At 36.4% G+C, this 13,642-nt stretch overlaps 1 pseudogene; it reads right to left on the minus strand.

Annotated features, from left to right (window-relative positions):
- Positions 1–402: 402 nt before the first annotated feature.
- The window catches only part of LOC148565561 (uncharacterized), a 31,380-nt pseudogene continuing 18,140 nt past the window's right edge, over positions 403–13,642 (minus strand).

Consider the following 13,642-nt stretch of genomic DNA (forward strand, 5'->3'; position numbering starts at 1 on the left):
TATCAAGATTATTTATCTCAACGATGAGGCTAGGCTATGGCAGCAAATACTGAGCAATTATGTTATGCCTAGTACTCACGAGTCAGAGGTGCCAGCTGCTATGATTATCCTCATTTGGTGCGTTATGGAAGGAAAGGACATAAACCTTCCATGGTTCATCAGGAAGTACATGTCTCGGGTTCATGTCAGAGGCACCCTGCCATTTCCATACTTGATCACCCAGATGGCTCGCCGAGCTGAGGTGCCTTGGGAGCTAGAGGATGAGAAGCCACCAGTTCGGACCTCTAGGCCACAGACCGCCTTCTCTTACTGCCTCTACTGATACGGCCACATCCTCAGCAACACCTTCAGCGCCTGCAGCACCACCCGCATCCACAGCACCATCATCCGCCTCTCAGCCAGTCAACCATCTAGTGCATCGCCTCTTTGAGCGCCTGGATCAGATGGAGCGCCGCAACCATCGGCGTTATGAGTGGTCTGAGCGTCGCAATAAGCGATGCTATGAGCTTCTGAAGCTGATGGTGAGGTCGGGGCATGCTGACATTCCCTCCGAGCCTGACACACCATCGGAGCACTCTGAGGAGGAGGAGGATGAGCAGGAGGAGGATGCACAGGAGGAGGACCAGCAGCAAGCATAGCACGAGGAGCCTCAGCTTGAGCAACCTGCAGAGCCACAGGCACTTACACAGTCAGAGCCCACAGAACCAGCAGCACACTCTTCAGTAGGCGATGACCCTTCACACCCGGCTTGACTAGAGCATCGAGGACGATGCTATGATATAAGTATGGAGAGGTCGCCATCTCTGGCGAATTATATTTTGGTTAACTATTTCAGACTTTTTATCCTATTTTGCTCTATTTTATATTTTGCTTTATTTTCTTTTATTTTATTTTTCTTTTAGTACTTGCACATTTCTATCTTATTATACTTTTGTTTATCTCTACTTTGTTGCATTCTGCACTTTAGATTTGTATATATCCTAGATATTTAGCTTAAATTGCACTTTCAGTTTATTAGTTGTGATGTGGAAAAACATGGATTATTAAGTTTAGTTTACCCTTTTGGCATATGAGAAATTGGTTTAATTGAAAATAGGGAGTAAACTAGAAATTTTTACTAGAAATTTTTAGTTTTTCATAATCACAACAATCCATTTAGCATATATATATATATATATATATATATATATATATAATAATAATAATAAATGTTGGCCAATTTGTTGAAAATTTCAAGGAATATATCTTTTCCTAGAAAAGGCATTTAAGATTCACATTGATTTGAGTTAAAACTTTTTTGTAACTTGCATGATATATATAATTGGAATATGGTTTTTGAGCTAAGAACACACAACCCGTGAGTTTTTGAGCTTAATTACATGGTTACACTGTTTAACCATAATATCTTATTCTTGTGTGTTTTCTCCTCTATGATTGTAATCTATAGTTTGTTCCATTCTATATGTCCATTGTTTAGTGTATTTACATGCATACATATGATTGAGGCCATCATTTGTTATTAGCTCACTTATCCCAAATAGCCTACTTTTTCAATCACCTTTGTTAGCCACCTTGAGCCTTTAATCCCCATTTATTCTATATTTTACCACATCACTAGCCTTAAGCAGAAAACTAATTAATTTCCTTATTTGAATCTTTGGTTAGCTTAAGATAGAGATTGTGTATCAATTAAGTGTGGAAAACCGTAAAAACTTGAGTTGATAAAAAAATGTTAAATTGACAAGATATTGGAAATTTGGGTACATACTCATGTGAGACCAAAAAGACCATGTGCATTGATATGTTATGTTTATTTTTATATTATATATATATATATATATATATATATATATAGAGAGAGAGAGAAATGTTAAATAGGCCCTAATCCCATAGGCCAAAATGGTTAATTGTTTAATAACTAACTTACAAGTATCAAGTATGTGTCATCTTTTTGGATTAGAACTAAGTTATAAGTATGACTGCAAAAATAAAATAAGAATTTACATTTGTAGGTCTATCCCATCCACACAACAATTTAGCACCTGTTGATACATGGTATCATTGGGTGATGCTAACACGTGTCTTGGGAAAGTGTTAAGGGTGTGTTTGGTTCAAATATTAGTTTTCATTCTCAAGAATATCATTTCTAAATATACTTATTTAATTATATAATATGTCAAAATTATTCTTAATCATTCAAATTAAAAAATTAATGATTAAACTTAATAAGCACATAAAAAATGTACATATGAATATATTTTCAATTAAAAGGTTAATATTATTATTTTTGGACAAAAAAATTTTATATTAAAAAATACTCCTAATATCAAATATTTTTAACCAAAATTATTATTGACTCTAGTTTTCTTAAAAAATTAAATATAAATCTAATAAAATATTGTTAGTTTTTTATATTTTGAATTTACAAAAATACATCTAATAATAAATTTACTAAAATATTCTTAATAACAAATATGTTTAATTAAAATTATTATTGATTTTATTTTTTTTAAATTTACCAAAATATTCCTAATATTAAATATCTTTAATTCAAATTAACATTATCACAATTAAAGTTAGCACAAAATACTTACCTAAACCATAATTCATAATTCACCTCATAATCTATAGTTGAACTTATATAAAATAAATCTCAACAATTCTAGACCACATGTACTAAAAAGCTCAGCGTGGTAACATAGTTAGGAAATGCACCCATAAGTCCTCTAAAGAGTACGTTATTTATTGGTTTACTTGTCTATTCTTTTTTTATACTAATAAAGATCAAATACCTATCCCAAGGCCACGTCTGTCCCAAGCTGGAAAAGCCATAGCTCAGATTATGCTCCTTGAAGCCTGGTTTCTGGAAAGGGGTCGAAATCTCCAAGGCATGCCAAAGCCTGCCAATCGCCGGTTGGGTCAAAAGCTGATGAGCGATTTTGATTGAGTTTTGAGACAAGCAAGCTAGTTGAAAGACTCTCATTCCGTCATGATGCTCTTCTCTTCAGCAGAAGAAAGAGAGAAGGGGCTCTTCAGTGGCTTATTTCCTTCACGGTGATTGAAAGACGGACGTGGGGGCTATCACTTTCTTTTAAACGCTTCAACCTGCTTCATCTATCGTTAGGGCTCGGTGAGAATCTTACCTACCTTCCTTTTCCTCTGTTGTCTTGTCTAGCTATAAAATAGAACTTCTCTAGCGCCTCAAAGAAAAAGGGCTCCGTAACTCCAAGGAATGGAAAGAAAGTGACCGTCACCTACTTAAGGTGGAAAACGTAATAAAAACTATTTGCCAACGAGCGAAGGAAATCGCTCAGGAAAGGGGATTAACCCCAGGACGCTGCGAGGCGGTAGAAGATGCGGCTAAATACATAGCCGAAGATGTTGAGGAGGTCCCCGAAAAGCAACAAGTACACTTCCTAGTAAAGTTAATGCAAGACCTTAATAATCCCAACAGCGAGACGTGGGAGCGCATCGAAGAGGAGGTGAAAAGATGGCGCTCATGGGAGGATTAGGGTCGACCAACAAACAGAAAAGTAGTAGTAACCGAACAGATATTTACTAATATTTATCTGCCATAGCTAATGTAAGGAAATGAGACGACTCTTTCTTTTTCTATATATATGGGTCCGGGCAGCATTTCCACGATATCGTTATGATCAATTAAAAAAAAAAAAAGAAAGAGAAGGCCAATGAAAAGAATAAAAAGCGTTTGGAGAAGACATGAGTACTCAACGGGGATAAGGGATCCCCCCCGGTCTCGCTGGGTAATTATAGTAGTTAGGTTGAATGTAGATATGGCTTGCTTTTTAGGGGGTAGAATTGAGTAGCAAGCTATCTGTTCTCTACAGCAAAAGTAGCTCGAGCCAAAGGCAACAGCGAGGCCCCTAGTCCAAAAGTCTAATAGCATAGGAAAAGGCACTTGGGCTAGGGGGAAAGAAGAGCGGGTATGAGGGCTTCTTTCACTTAACAGTTTTGTAATATATTAAGCCATTTCCAAAGGCCAGTCATTCATCTGATGACAATACGACTAGTCGCCGACCTTCTTTCCTTCTCATCGAGAGAAGCCGGTATCTAAACCACTCAAGGCGTTGCACTCTGGGCGAACACTCGAAGAAGAAGCAATAGCCTGTTAGCTTCACTATTATCCAAATCAAAGTTACAAAGAAATCTCAAAAGTAAAAAAATTACTAGCTCTAATAAGCATACATGCACAACACTTGTACAAGAACACAAACACATCAACAAAATGAAATCAATGTTACGGTAGACAGCCTCACACATAGAAAAATGATCACAATTATCGAGCATGATGTCTTCTTCTCCGTTGGTTACATATTTTTTGTGCAAGTTGATCCCTCCATCTACTCCAAGCATATTTTGATCTACTATCTCATTAATAGGATCCACAACCATCACTCTTCTAATATGATTATGTAAAAAGTAACATGCAATTATAACTCTTCCTTGAGTCTTAATAGGATAAAATGATCTCCTTAAAATTCTTCATCTTGTTTTTAATACTCCAAATGTCCTTTCAATGACATTTTTAGCTTCTGAGTGTTTCATATTAAAAAGCTCTTGGACTATATTAGGTTGATTATGTGGATTAAACTCACTCAAATAATATTTTTGTCCTATAAGGTGCCAAAAATCCTTCACAATTCATGTATCCAACATCACATAAGTAGTAATGACCTAGTCTGACATATAAAATTGAACAAAATTAATGAAAGATCAAATAGTTATTTTAATAACATACTAAAGTCTTAATAAAATACCTTGGAGAATACTAAACCCATTGCGAAATAGTGTATCTCGCAATACCCTAGAATCCGCAGCTAAATCCTCCCAATTGACCAGTACATAAATAAATTGCATATCAAGAGAAACCACTCCAAGCACATTGATTGTTATGTCACCTTTTCTATTTTGAAATATAGGCTTATAGTCTCAAGAACATTGACTTTGATATGGATATCATCTAAGCCTTCTAGGCAATTCTAAAATCCAAAAAAAAAAAGACTAATTAACTCAATTCTAAGGAACACTAAGCATATTAGGTTTAATAACATTAGCAAGATAAATTACCTTGAACCATTTCCATCGTTCATCCATTCTATCATGGCTAAATGGTTGAGGTTTCTTCAGTAAGAGATTATGACATCTTAAAATAGCAAGCAATACATCATTAAACCACCTACTAATTATTTTTTTAGATCTCACAAATTATCTCTTTATTAGCCTAATTTTGACGTCATGTGCTATAATATGTAAAAACATGGTAACCATTTCTTCTACACCCATATTCCTACTTGGTTCTAACCTTCCAACCCCTCTAAACATGTTACACAATGCATCAAAGGCATGCCTATCCATTTTTGTGTTTTCTATACATGATAGATCACTAAAATAAATAATTTTATCGACACTAACATCCCTTACTACTTGCCTTCTATAACTATCATTCCATTTTCTTTTCTTTTTTCTCAATTACAATATAATTAAAACATAGCAAATCATTAACAACTTAACCATAAGGTCATTCATGAATTCAAAACGTAAAATCAAACAGGCAATAACTCTCATCTTCTGTTTGGAATCTATTCTGTCAAAAAATGAAGAAAACATTAAAATATTTAGCTAGAAGGCATTCAAACTTTGTAAATCAATTCAAGTATGCAATACATAATACAGATCATACAATTCAGATTCGTCTTCAAGCCGTATATGCAATACATATGAGTACTACTTCAATCTAGAATTGAAAACTATACTAAATAAAACAAAATTTCTTCATTTTTGTAGATGTATCACTAATAACTTCACCATTAAACCATAAGCAACAGGTCAGGCATGCTACAAAAATACAAACTCGTATATATATTAATCAAAATCAGTCCAATAGATATAAATAATCAACCATATAATATAACATAAAAATAAAGAAAGAAAACAACAGCCTCTATTATTGCAAGTACACTTTTTTCTCATCCAATGATCCAATTCATTGACTCAAATTCCCGACACACAAACACCACACCACCATTTCATATAAACAAAAAACACACAACAATAACATAAACAGCAATTTCTCTATAAATTCTTAATCTCAACAACACACTGTACAAACTCAAAGTCCTCCAACCCCCCAACATGGATAGGCTTGTGAAACAAGACAGAAATAAAGTGAAAGTTGTGTTAATCAAGTCCCAAAAGTACAGCTCCACTTTCAAGCTCACAAACTTAACGCACATAGTGACGGTGACATAACAGAAGGAACAGGGGAAAAATAGAATGGCGATATTTTGCTTCTATTGATCCAATACCAAAACATAAGCCTTTGGCATAACAGCCATATAGCCACTAGAATTTGAAGTTTCAACCAATGCTATATAACTAAAAAAGACAAGGATAAAACACCCAGATATCACAAGCGCTTGAACTTACAACAAATGAAGAGTCACTGAAGAAGCAAAAGTGCTGCATTTTATTTGTTCCCAAGTGAGAAATGTGCAAATTCAAAATAATTTATCACTGAAAAATATATACAAACAAAACAAATACCATACTAACATACAGAAGACCCCTTTCCCATTTTGTTATGGAAAACATAGTTCATCATGTTTGAATCCATACAAAAATTTAGTATTTGGACAATTAAAACTAACTCAATAAATATGTTTAAGAGAAATTCTGACTCTCTGTACTATTGCTTAAAAGAAATTCTTTTGTATTATGTGATTATGTCATAGCATGATAACAAGTAGAATAACAAATTTCTTATTCGATTCAATTTTAACCATAGCTGAAAAAAGTACCTAAAAATCCCTCAATTTTTCTTTTAATTTTAACATAATAATTACCTAATTATTAAGCAAGAACACGCACAAAACAAACCACCAATCAAAACATGCAATTGATCTACCATAACACTATTCAGCTGTAAGCAACATAAAATCCACAGAGAAACTTAATTAAATTTTTAAAAAATAAAAAATTTTCTAACCGCGCATTGGCGACACGAAATCCTCAACTTAAGCTTCCTCACTTTGAATTCATCATTGTCTTCATCATTGCAGTTCAATCTGCAACCGCACCTTGGCGACACAAAGAAGTTATCGAACAAGAACGAAGTTGAAGAGAATCCAACGGAAAAATCGGGCTCATCACCATTACGCATGACCTCACTGTGGTAGAAGAAGAAACACGAATGCGAATAAAACAAGTGCAAAAGCAGTGAATCTTCCTTCTAGAATAAGGTACGCGGTGGTCGTGCAAATCCAAATTAGTGGAGAGGCGGAGCCGATGACGATAGAGCCTCCATGAATTTGGAGGAAAAAACACTGCTGGAGTTTGGTTTTCATGGAGGAGAGATTTTGCTAGGGCTTAGTTTTCTGATGAAATGAGAAAGAAAAATCTAAAAAGGAAGGAAAAGTATATGGTGCCAAGATATAAATCTGCCAACTGTTACCAACAATAATTAAAAATAATTAAATATAATTTTTTATATCAATTAGCAATTTAGTGGGGTCCATTATATAGCATTTTGAAAGAATAAAGAATGGTAACGTAGCCTGACGCTTCATCACATCAATAACGAAGACTGCGGTGCAACCCATCACGCAACCCTAATCCTCTTTCTCCTTGCTGGTCGTGTCTCCTTCGTGGAACTTTTCCAATCACTGGGATGCCGCCATCATCATTCGACGATGGCTGCCCCTTCTCTCGAATCCCACTTTGTGGCACCACTAGTCCCGTGGAAGAAAACTACGACATGAGTGTATGAAGGTGTCATCCAACCCTCTTCTCCTCAACCATCTCCGTTAATCTCTCAGCCCGAAAGTTTTTCACGTCACCAGAAATCTGCAATCACCGTTCGATTTGTGACACAACCTCTTCCACGTGAACCGATTTTGTGAAACCACAATTTTTGTGAGAGATAAAGTCATCATACGCACCATTTTCACACCCCACCATAGGTGTTATCGTTGTCGTGGATGCACATTGAGCCATAGTGTTCCACCTCCGTTGAGTCATAGCCTTCCACCTCCATAAGATCAAGGTGAACAGCCCTCACAGACCACCGGCAACATGAACAGTGGTGAACGGAAATTGTGATTACACTTTTCACAACTCCACACAACTAACCAGCAAGTGCATTGGGTCGTCCAAGTAATACCTTACATAAGTAAGGGTCGATCCCACGGAGATTGTCGGCTTGAAGCAAGCTATGGTTATTTCGTAAATCTTAGTCAGGAGATTAATAATAAGAGTGATTGTATTTATGAAAAATAAATAACATGAAATAAAAAGTACTTGTGATTCAGTAATGAGAAACAGGCTGAGGTTCCGGTGATGCTCTATCCTCTGAATCTCTGCTTTCCTACTGTCTTCTTCTCTAAACACGCATGGCTTCCTTCAATGGCAGGCTTTATGATCCTCTCGGATGAAAAATACTAGGTACGATCTCTGCACGGCTAATTAACTGTCGGATTTCTCGTATCGGATGAAAAATACCATGTACAGCTACCGCACGGCTAATCATCTGTCGGTTTCCACTAGTGTCGGAATAAGACCCTTGTCCTTTTGCACACTGTCACTGTGCCCAACATTCGCAGGTTTGAAGCTCGTCACAATCATCCCTTCTCGGATCCTACTTGGAATACCACAGACAAGGTTTAGACTTTCCGGATCCTAGGAATGATGCCAATGGTTCATGCCTATACCACGAAGGTTCTAACCCCCGGACTCGGTCTGTAGATTAGAAACCCAAGAGATACGCACTCAAGATGTCGCCCAATGACTACGTTGAGCTCAGATAGAACGGGAGTAGTTGTCAGGCACACGTTCATAGGTTGAGGATAATGATGAGTGTCATGGATCATCGTATTCTCTATATTGAAGTACGAGTGAGTATCTTAGAATAGAATCAAGCGTGATTGAATAGAAAACAGTAGTAATTGCATTAATCCATTGAAACACAGCAAAGCTCCTCACCCCTACCTATGGTGGTTTAGAGACTCATGCCATAGAAGATACAAATGAAGTGTAAAAATATCATGAGGTGTAAATTGAATCTCTAAAAGTAGTTTTTATACTAGACTAGTAACTTAGGTTTTCAAAAAATGAGTAACTAAGTGCAGATAGTGCAGAAATCCACTTCTGGGACCCACTTGGTGCGTGTCTGGGCTGAGCCTTCAAGCTTTCACGTGCATATGCCCAAGGCTGGAGTTAAACGCCACCCTGGGTGCCAAAATGGGCCTTTAACGCCAAGAATTATGCCAGTTCTGGCATTTTTTAGGCTAGCTTTGAATGTCAGTTTGGGCCATCAAATCTCGAGCAAAGTATGAATTATTATATATTGCTAAAAAGCCCAACATGTCTACTTTCTAAAGCAATTGAGAGCGTGCCAATTGGGCTTTTGTAGCTCTAGAAAATCCACTTCGAGTGCAAGAGGGTCAAAATCCAACAGCATCTGCAGTCCTTTTTCAGCCTCTGAATCAGATTTTTGCTCAGGTCCCTCAATTTCAGCCAGAAAATACCTGAAATCACAGAAAAACATACAAACTCATAGTAAAGTGCATAAATGTGATTTTTGAATAAAAACTAATAAAAATATAATAAAAAGTAATTAAATCATACTAAAAACTATGTAAAAACAATGCCAAAAAGGGTATAAATTATCCGCTCATCACAACACCAAACTTAAATTGTTGCTTGTCCCCAAGTAACTAAAAACAAAATAGGATAAAAAGAGGAGAATATACAATAAATTCCAAAATTATCAATGAAGATTAGTCTTAATTAGATGAGCGGGGCTAGTAGCTTTTTGCTTCTGAACAGTTTTGGCATCTCACCTTATCCTTTGAAGTTCAGAATGATTGGCTTCCATAGGAACTCAGAATTCAGATAGTGTTATTGATTCTCCTAGTTCAGTGTGTTGATTCTTGAACACAGCTACTTTATGAGTCTTGGCCGTGACCCTAAGCATTTTGTTTTCCAGTATTACCACCGGATACATAAATGCCACAGACACATAACTGGGTGAACCTTTTCAGATTATGACTTAGCTTTGATAGAGTCCCCAATTAGAGGTGCCCAGAACTCTTAAGCACACTCTTTTTGCTTTGGACCACGACTTTAACCGCTCAGTCTCAAGCTTTTCACTTGACACCTTCACGCCACAAGCACATGGTTAGGGACAGCTTGGTTTAGCTGCTTAGGCCAGGATTTTATTCCCTTGGGCCCTCCTATCCATTAATGCTCAAAGCCTTGGATCCTTTTTACCCTTGCCTTTTGGTTTAAAGGGTTATTGGCTTTTTCTGCTTGCTTTTTCTTTTTCTGTCTTTCTCTTTTTTTTCTGCAAGCTTTTCACTGCTTTTTCTTGCTTCAAGAATCAATTTTATGATTTTTTAGATTATCAATAATATTTCTCCTTTTTCATTATTCTTTCAAGAACTAACAATTTTAACATTCATAAACAACAATTTCAAAAATATGCACTGTTCAAGCATTCATTTAGAAAACAAAAAGTATTGCCACCACATCAACATAATTCAGCTAATTTCAAGATAAATTTTGAAATTATGTACTTCTTGTTCTTTTGTAAATAAAAACATTTTTCTTTTAAGAAAGGTGAGGGATTCATGGAGTCATTCATAGCTTTAAGGCATATACTCTAAATTTTATTGATCATGGAATAAAAATAAGACATAAAATAAGCATAAAAGCAGACAAATAATAGTAGAGGAAAGGAATTTAAAGAAAAAAATAAATGACTCTAATACTAATGCTTATGTAACTCTTAAAATAGGTTTCTAATAATAAAAGTTATCATAGAATTAGGACTCAACAACCTTTATTTGAGAGATAGGTGCTCCTTCAATCTGTGGGATGTCCGGCTCTTCAAGGATCAGCTTTGGGGGCTTTAGTTCCTGTAGCTTACGCCCTTGCTTCTCTTGTTCTCTGAGTAGTTTGCAGAGCATGCTGTTCTGATTCTGCTGCTCTTCTTTGAGTTGATCAATAGATTCTTGCAGCTTGTTGACAGATGCTTCTAAGCGGGCCCAATAGTCAAATTGAGTAACTTCTGGGAGGAGCTCATGTGCCCTCTTCTTGATGAGGTTGTCTTGAACTTGAGGTCCATCCATTACCCTTTTGGTGATTGGGCGTTCAACTGGGATATACTCATCCACACCTATCTGTACTCCTGCATCTTTACATAACAGACTGATCAAGCTTGGGAAAGCCAATTTGGCTTTAGTGGATTCCTTGTTTGCAAATAAGTAAATTTCACAAGGAATTAGCTGATGAACCTCCACTTCTTTTCCCAGCATAATACAGTGAATCATCACTGCTCTTTTGACAGTAACTTCAGAGCGGTTACTGGTGGAAAGTATAGATCGCCCAATAAAATCCAGCCAGCCCCTAGTAACTGGCTTGAGGTCTCCTCTCTTCAGTTGGTTTGGAATACCTTTTGCATTGGTTATCCACTTGTTCCAGGGAGGCATATGTCCTCTAGAACTTGATCCAGCTTTTTATCCTTGGCCATTCTCCTATTAAAGGATTCTGGATCATCCTACAGTTGAGGAAGTTTGAGGACTTCTCTCACTTTGTCAAGATAGAAGTAGATAATCCTCCCTCTGACCATGGTTCAAAAAGTGTGGAAGGCAGTTCCCTCCATTCTTTGCTTATCTGTCAGCCACAGATTTGCATAGAATTCCTGGACCATGTTTCTTCCCACAGTCATCTCAGGATTAGCTAGGATTTTCCAACCTCTGTTTCGAATCTGCTCTTGGATCTCCGGATATTCGTCTTCTTTCAGATCGAACTTGACTTCCGGGATCACTGATCTTCTGCACACAATTTTGAAGTAATGATCTGCATGTTCTTTGGTGCAGAACCTCTCATGCATCCATTGTGGTTTTGGATTGTTTTCTTTCTTGCCTCTTGGAGTGGTTTGTTTTCCTTTAGGTACCATGATCTTGGTCAGTGATCACGGAAAATCACACCAAACTTAGAGGTTTGCTTGTCCTCAAGCAAAAGTAAGGAAAGAAGATGAATAGGTGGAGAGAAGGATTCGAATGATGGAGGAAGGGGGATGGCCGAATGTATAAATAGAGGGGAGGGGGGATGGTTTCGAAATTTTGGAAAAAAAAAGATATGATTGAAGGATATGATTGATAAAAGATAACATGATATGAAAAAGATGAGATTCTTTTCAAAAATTTAAAAGATATGAAAAAGATATGAGGAAGTTAAACCTGAATTATTTTGTTTATGCATTGAAGAATAGACTTTTGCCAGTAAAGAATTTTATAAAAATAATCACGTTGTAAGTATAGTTTCTAAACCAACAAAGAATCCTTTTGTACAAAAACTTTGGTTGTCACAAGTAACAAAACCCAATAAAATTTATAACCGAAGTATTCAAACCTTGGGTCGTCTTTCAAGGAATTGCAGGGAAATATGATTTATTATTGGTTATGGAAAAAGGTATATTTATGGGCTTTTAAAATAGGGAACAGGAAAATAAACTGGCAATAAAGTAAATTAATTATCATGAACACCAGTGCAAGGTATAAGAACTGGAAATTCCATCCTAGTTATCCTTATCAGGTGTGATGAGAATTGTTTATTGCACCCACTTAGTTAACCCTTATTAAATAAAGGAAAGTCAATTGGACTAACCAATTTGATTCCTCAAGTCCTAGTCAACTTCTATGGAAAGACTAGCTTTAGAGGGATCCAAATCAATCAGCAACTTCCAATTTTCAATCAACAGCTGAGTTTGACAACTCAAGTGTCACCAATTACTCAACCAAAGCAAAGGGGAAAAATCTAAATTATTTATATCATAAATAGAAGAAAGCAATCATAAATCTAAAATACCTCAAATTGCATTTAAACATAAATTCAAATCTAACATGAAGAGTTCATAAGCCAATTTGGCAACATAAGTAATTAACAAGTAAAAGCATTAGAATAAATAAAAGTAGAAGAGAAACATAAATTAAAGGAACATTGAACCTGGAATTGAAGGAAACGAAGGAATCCTAATCCTAAAATCTAAGAGAAATCCTAATCCTAAATCCTAAGAGAGAGGAGAGAGCCTCTCTCTCTAGAAAACTACATCTAAAACCTAAAATTGTTAATATGAAAGTTGTTTTTGTTGTCTGAATGAATGGATTGATTTCCCACTTTATAGCATCTGATCTGTGTTTTCTGGGCCAAAAACTGGGTCAAAAACAGCCCAGAAATTGCCCCCAGCGATTTCTGGTACGTACAGGTCGTTGCAAAGTCACGCGTTCGCGCGGATTGAGTTTTTGCCAGGTCACACGTCCGCGTGATCCATGCGTGCGCGTCACCTGGCTTCGGGGAAGCTATGGAAAATTATATATTATTGCAAAGCCCCGGATGTTAGCTTTCCAATGCAACTAGAACCGCATCATTTGGATATCTGTAGCTCAAGTTATGACCGTTTGAGTGCGAAGAGGTCAGGCTAGACAGCTTAGCAATTTCTTCAACTTCTTGTATTCCTTCCACTTTTGCATGCTTCATTTCCATCCTCTAAGCCATTCCTGCCTTATAAAGCCTGAAATCACTTAACACACATATCAAGGTATCGAATGGTAATAAGAGAGGA

Source organism: Arachis ipaensis, chromosome B5 (genome assembly GCF_059453495.1).
Source record: "Arachis ipaensis isolate K30076 ecotype BB chromosome B5, ASM5945349v1, whole genome shotgun sequence".
Classification (NCBI taxonomy): Eukaryota; Viridiplantae; Streptophyta; class Magnoliopsida; order Fabales; family Fabaceae; genus Arachis; species Arachis ipaensis.